This window comes from Capsicum annuum, chromosome 3 (assembly GCF_002878395.1).
Source record: "Capsicum annuum cultivar UCD-10X-F1 chromosome 3, UCD10Xv1.1, whole genome shotgun sequence".
NCBI classification, from domain to species: Eukaryota; Viridiplantae; Streptophyta; class Magnoliopsida; order Solanales; family Solanaceae; genus Capsicum; species Capsicum annuum.
In genome coordinates, this window is record NC_061113.1 from 234769560 (window position 1) to 234777528 (window position 7969).

Below are 7969 nucleotides of genomic sequence, written 5' to 3' on the forward strand. Positions count from 1 at the left end.
CCAACCCCCATCTCTCCTTACTTCCTACACCCCCACACCCTCCTCCCCTATACGACATATCCCCCCCCCCTCCCCTCCCCCCCCCCAAAAAAAAAAAAAGCATATTTTTCTAAAAGAAAATTATTTTTTTAAAAAAACTATTTCTTTTTTAGAAAAAGAAAAAACTTTTACTTCGATTCTCATCCTTTCCCTAGCCCCTACCCCCCTCCTCCTACACCCCTACACCCTGCCCGCTCCCAACTTTTTTTTTTAAGAAAAAAATATTTTTTTTAAAAAAAATTAAATATATTTTTTTAAAAGAAAAAATTGACCTCAACCCCCATCCTAAAAACCACCACTCATACTCCCGACCTCTTACCCCATATCCTTTCCTAAGAAATAATTTTTGTTTTTAAAAAATATTCTTACCCCACCCCCACTCCCTACCCACCCACGCACCCAACTTTTTAAACCCATTCAAATTTATTTTCTTTACAAGAGATAAATATTAATATTTTAATAAATTTTAAACTAAGCGGGTTATATTGGGCGAGTCAAGACCCAACCCGATTTTTACTCATTTCAACCCAAAGTGAATTTGGGCGGGTCATGATCCAACCCGATACCCAATTTAACCCATTTAATATTTTCAATCTCAACCCAATCCACCCATTTGACACCCCTAGAAGGGAGTATAAGATATACTCTCTCTATTCTAAATTACTCATCTCAAATTTTCTAATTTGATTTCTTAATTTATGTCTTTTTTTCATTAATTAAGAAGAGACAATTTCTTTTTTCATGTTTTAATCTTTGTATTAATTATTTTTTCTTCAAATTAAAATGTAGATATCATTTAGCAGGGTGACTATGATAAACGAGGTATGTTATTACTATCACAACTCGCAAGCCTCTACTCCTCACGTTGCTCCTAACCGAAAACCCCTCTATTTCTTGTATACACTCTTAATTTTCTCAATTCAGTCATCCAAAAAAAACTGAAACAGAACCAAAAGGTGAAATCAAAAAATGGGTTCAATTAACCAGAGCCAAACTGGAATAGAGGATGAAGATTTCGGATTTGCATTGCAATTGGCAAGTGCTTCTGTACTTCCTATGGTTCTAAAATCAGCCATAGAACTTGACATTCTTGAAATTATGGCTAAGGCTGGTCCAGGTGCATTCATTTCTCCTTCTGAGCTTGCTGCTCAGCTCCCTACGAAGAATCCACATGCGTCCGTTATGCTTGATCGAATGCTTAGGATCCTTGCTGCTTACTCTGTTCTTCATTGTACTCTCAGGACTCTCCCTGATGGACGTGTCGAGCGGCTTTATAGTCTGGCTCCGGTGTGTAAGTTCCTGACTAAGAATGCGGATGGTGCTTCTGTTGCTTCGCTTTTGCTCATGAATCACGATAAAGTCCTCATGGAGAGCTGGTAAATTCCATGAGTTCCAATTTTTCACGTAATATGTTTAAGACAACAAGATTAAATAACATTTAGGTACATTATACATTCTTTAGTTTAAAATCACAACGTTCAAAAGTGTTTTTTTAATTACTTAAACTTTGTGTCAAGTCAAAATTGATAAACAAATTGAAACGGTGAGCGTACCTAAAGTATGTGTAATCCACTAGTTGGTTGAATGGTTAACATATATTATATATATATATATATGTATCAGTACCTGAATTGATTTTGTAGGTACTACTTAACAGACGCATTACTTGATGGTGGAGTCCCATTCAACAAGGCTTATGGAATGACAGCATTCGAGTACCATGGTACAGATCCAAGATTCAACAAGGTTTTCAACCGTGCAATGTCTGATATCACCACCATGTCCACGAAGAAGATTCTCGAAGACTACAAGGGATTTGAAGGACTCGATTCCCTTGTTGATGTTGGTGGTGGAACTGGGGCTACTATGAACATGATTGTCTCTAAGTATCCTTCCATTAAGGGCATTAACGTTGATTTGCCACATGTTATTAAAGATGCTCCAGCTTATCCAGGTAGTTAAGCTAATTAAGATGTCTTATTCTCCACTTAGGATTAATAACGACATTAATGTTCCTGTTCTAGTTTGTGCTGCACACTAATCACTTTCCTAAATTTTATTCAGGTGTCGAGCAGGTTGGTGGTGACATGTTTGTTAGTGTGCCGAAAGCGGATGCCATTTTCATGAAGGTAATGCCAAGCAACTCACCAACAAACATTGCATTCAGATACGTTAAATAATCTAACAGTCACCTCTACTTGTTTTGTTTTAACATCTTGTCCCTTTCGCTTCACGGGGTTTCATTCAGATACTAGGAGTAGGAGAGACGGGGTGTCAAAAGGAAACATGTAACGTGTCATTATTAGGCTATTCGACCTAGATTTAACTTATAACACACTGACAGTTTAAAAATGTTGTAATATAACTATATTCTTAATCTATTATATACAACTTCAATGACGTTTGATAATATCACTATATTCTAACCCATTATATAGAACATGTAATCTACCTTATTTCACAGATTACTAGTTTCACCTACCATGAATTTTGTCATCTGTAACTATTTTTGATATAGACTGATAGCACGGACTATAAGATGCATAGAAGTTAGTCCAGTGGCAGAGTCAGGATTTTCGCTAAGAGGGTTCAGAAGTGAACACACGAACTAGTCGAAGGGGGTCTAGAGATACATAAAAAATAATTTTAACCTTACATAAATAATATAATTTTCTATCGAAGGGGGTTCGGATGAACCTTGTCCAAAGGTGGCTCCGCCACCGGAAGTTATTAGTACATAGAAGTTAAACGCTTTCCTTTCCTTGCTATAATTAAACGCTTTCCTTTCCTTGCTATAATACTTAATATGCTGGTGTAGTGAATTTGTCATGATTGGAGCGATGATCATTGCGTAAAATTGTTGAAGAACTGCCATGAAGCACTTCCTGCGACTGGGAAAGTGATAATTGCAGACTGCATACTTCCAGAAGCCCCAGACACATCATCTGCCACCAAGAGTAAACTACATGGTGACATTGTTATGCTGGCATATAACCCAGGAGGCAAAGAAAGGACTGAGAAAGAATTTGAAGCTTTAGCTAAGGGGGCTGGTTTTAGGGGATTCCGCAAGGCTTGCTGTGCTTACCACACTTGGGTCATGGAGTTGACCAAGTGATTTGCTATAATTAAGAAACGCTAATTTATATTGCTTTAAGAAGTCCATTGTCTTAATCCAGGTGTATGTTACGTATTGTTTGAATCTATGTTGCTTGGGCTCTTCAAAAATGTCCATGGGGGCGTGCTGAATTCTCCAAAAGTAGTGTATTTTTGAAGAATTCGAAATGGGTTCGGCATTGAACGTGAAGAATCCGTGCAACTTAAGTTTTAATTTCTTGTGTTAATGCATCATTATTTGAGTTTGTCTTTTTTAGCAAATTATGTTCTCTTATTTTTATTTCCTTATTCTTAATTTCTCACGGCTCATTTCGCAACTTCATAAGAATACGATTGATAATTATTTGCGGTTTGATTAAAGTACTGTTTTATAAGTACAAATACTTTAATTTGAATTATCTTAATAATATGTTGCTACTTTTATTTGAATTATCTTAATAATATGTTGCTAAATACTTTAATTTGAATTATCTTAATAATATGTTGCTACTTTTATTTGAATCATCTTAATAATATGTTGCTTGTGAGTGTTGTTTTTAAGGTAAACGTTATGAGTGTTTTTTTATATATACTAGTTTCTACGAACGTGCGTGGCACAATTCCACTCCAAGTCGTCGGAGATTTAGGGCTTTTCATTCCCTCCATTTCCTCTTGTTTTTGTTCTACTTGCTCAGCCCATGATGCCGTTCCTGAGCTGCTCGCCTTTGCAGAGTTTACCGATGTTGCCTGCCTCGTCGGCATTGGGGGCGTTCAAGACAAATTCAGAGAGCTAACTTGAAATGATAGCCAAGCAAATGATTGCATAATAGAAAGGGAAAATTTCAAAAATAGCAACTGTACAGTCTTAATTATGACTTTTATAGCAATAGTCTCAAAATTACGAAAAATAGCAATATGTATTCTGTATTTTAGTAAAAGGTTGCTATAAAAATACATATACGAATAGGGTAATCGTTCCTTATTTAACTCTAATCAGTTAGAGTTAAATAAGGGATGAAACTGTTCCTTAATTTATGCCACATTTAATTAAACAGATTCCTTTACCTTGTATGACTCTTTTCTTCCTTCCGCCATTAATTTACATCAACATAATTCAAATTCAATCAACGTTTTCCATAAGCAACAAACTCAAAGGAAATTCAAAAAACAGAGTGCTTCCAATATTATTGATGATCGTCTAAAATTATGAAGAAAATATTAAAAATACAACGCTCCAATTACAGGTATCGATAAACAAATTTGATTCTGTTTGTGAATTTCATAAAAAAAAATATTACGAGAATTGCTGAACAACTTGCAACAAAGTTGTGTAACAGTCGTGGAATTCTAAAATTTGAGATTGTATATGAATTCTATCAGTTCTCGAATAAAATGTTCTGAGCAAATTATTTCTTTCAAATTCAAAGTTATCCACGTCGTTATTTAATTTGAAATTTGAGATACAATTGTTATACGAAAAAATTTGAATTTTAGTCGATGATAACTAGTATTCAAAAAAAAATATTCTTGTTTGTTCGAATTCGTTTTACATTTTTGTATATACGAAATAGTTATTGTATAAAGTATGGATTTGATAATTAATTTTATTTTTACTTTTTTTAGTTTTCTGGAAATTGACAATGGGAAGCATTCCTGTTCTTGTTAAACACTCTGGTAGGTGGACATATGAACAACAATATGAAGATTACATCAGTGATGCGATATTGTTAAGCATAAATGCTTCGTATAACCAACTCTACACCCTACTAGCTTCCCATATTGATTTAGATTTGACCTGCAAAAGTGTTTAATATACTTATGCAGTCTATTTATGTGTTCACTGTCTGTTTAATATGTTTTCAGCTATATGTATTTATATTATACATATGCAGTATGTTTATGAAATCACTGGCAGTTACATATGTGTCAAGCAATATGTATTTTTAATATACATATGCAGTCTTTTTTTGCGTTCACTGAGAGTTAGATGTGTTTCTAGCTATATGTATATATATTATAGCTATGCATTATATTTATGTGTTCACTGACAGTTACATATGTTTTCAGCTGTATGTATTTATAATATACATATGCAGTATGTTTAAGTGTTCACTGACAGTTTCACATATTTTCAACTGTATGTATTTATAATATACATATGCAGTATTTTATTTGTAAAAATCATGTATTCTTATATGTATTTTTTCAATATGCAGGACATATATTTCCTTTGGCATATAGTGTACTTGATTCTGAAAATGATGCATTTTGGACTTGGTTCTTTGAGAATCTGAAGAAAGCATACGGTGAAAGAAAACATATGTGTGTAGTTTCTGATTGTAATACAAGCATCATAAAAGTTGTTGGGGGGTGTGTACAATGATGTACCACATTATGCATGTATGTGGCATCAATGGGAAAATGTACAAATAATATTCTTATTGTTGATCTGTTCATGATATAGCATTATGTCAAAAAATAATTGCTTTATTTTTTCACTGATAATTATATTGATTCTAAATTTTGATAAAAATATTTAATGTTATTGAACTGTTATAGTTAAATTGTCGCAATTTTTTTACTGAACTTGCTTAACTTAGTTCATTGTGAATATATTAGACAAGACATATAACATCATTGATTTATACCTAAGAAACTAGAAGTCACACTTACCAAATTTTTAATCTGAAAAAATATATATGAGAATCTATTAAGTACCTATGTCCATCTATAAAAACTAAGAATAAGTTAACATAACTTTATGTAATAAATAAAAAAAATTAAAAATACATATAAAGGCATATCAATTACGTAATTAAAACTTTAAATACATATTTTTTTTTTAAAAATATATGCATTAATCATACATAAATATGAATTATTCATAGATATATATGCATAATTGAAAGAAATCTATGGATAACTCATAAATACATATGAATATCTGCTTAAATACATATGTGTTAAACTGAAAAAATACATATACATATGCATAGCCGAAAAATACACACACACACACACACACACACACACACATATATATATATATATATATATATATATATATCCATAGCAGAAAATATATATTCAGACTTATAAAAAACATATGCAATATTCATATATACATATGCATTGATAATATATACATGTGCATTATGCATAAATACATATGCATATCTGAAAAAAAAAAACACATGCATTACTTAAAACACTTATGCATTACTCAAAATACATATGCATAAAATGAAAAATACAAATGTATATATGAAAAATACATATAGTAACTGAAATATACATATTAATTACTCAAAGTATATTCAAAACTGAAAACCATATATTCATACCGACATATGCATAACAGTAACATAAACTAACCATGAAAAATTCTATTTTATAGTTTTAACATCAAAAATCTAAATATCACATCAAACAAACATTAAAATATTGACTTTCAACATTAAAGTAACTTATGAAACCTAAGAAATATTCAACTAAATGTTAAAGTTAACTGTTGTCAAATACAACAAATTCAAAATAAACATCAAATATCTTGCCCTTCAGTATCTTTTGTTATCCCAATTTCCATAAGAGGCCTCACTGCTGCTTCATCATCACTTTGTGCCTTCTCTTCTTCTTTCCTCGAACCATAATGCCACAACATTGAAGCATATCTTGTGCGAAGAAGATCTGAATCAAAGTCAACATTTGGAACACATTCACCAAAAGTAAGTCACTCAGCATATGTAATCATATATAAATCACAATCCCTATAAATATAAATATAAATATAAAAATAAATATAAATATAAATATATATCTATACTGTAACAAATATATTTTATATAATCCCTAAAATATAAATACGTATCTTAAATTTAACAGATACCTATCTTCGCATTATAAAGACAAAAATACATATATGAACATATTATACATAAATTATAAAATTACAAATAAAAAAAATACATATTTATATGGTAACAAATACAAATCTTACAATACCAAATACAAATACACATCTACACTGTAACAAATACAAATGTTATCAGTATCAAATACAAATACAAATCTTATCATTATCAAATACAAATACAGATCTATACTGTAAAAATTACATTTTATAGAAATCTCATCGGAATATACCGATCCGCCGCTACCACATCACCGAAAAATTCATAAAAATGATGGCCAAGCCTGTCCTTCACCAGATCTACAAAATCAGCAAACCACCGACTAAAATTCAACTCTTGCGATCGATTTTGGCTAATACTCGCCGGTAAAACACCATTGATGCCCCTGCCGGTCACTATCACGATGAAATCCGTCGGATAGACCCTCCTTCCGTTGAAAATCCATCGGGAAAGGCTAAAATCAGTGGGTCCAATCGAAGTCACCAGCCCACCCATCGCCGAAAAAGGCATCCCTTGGCTGAAAAAACACCAAAAAAATTACAAACCACCAAAACAACAAAAACAAAGAAGAAAGCAATACGGAAAAAAAATTATATGAAAAGAAGAGATACAAATACTATGGAGCACAATGTTTATCAACAGATTGAGAGATAAAAGCGAAACTTGAAAAGAAAAAATAGATTCTCCACAACTAAACCTATGGTCAAGTTGATAGTATCCAATTTAAGGAGAATAACACCAAAAAAATGAGCAGGCTCGAGCAGGAAGACAACCAGCTTGATTTATGAGTTCAACACCCCCAAATTCAGCGAAAGACTAATTTCAGCAACATGTTATTTGTTTCCCAGTAATTCATACATGCATATACAATTACAGATACAGAGTAGGTTCAAGATTTCTGGAGAAGGCAACCTTACTTTAATTTA

General features: G+C 32.2%; 1 pseudogene; it reads left to right on the forward strand.

Annotated features, from left to right (window-relative positions):
* The first annotated feature begins 875 nt into the window (after positions 1 to 875).
* On the forward strand, positions 876 to 3433 carry LOC107862986 (annotated as a pseudogene).
* Positions 3434 to 7969: the final 4536 nt, after the last annotated feature.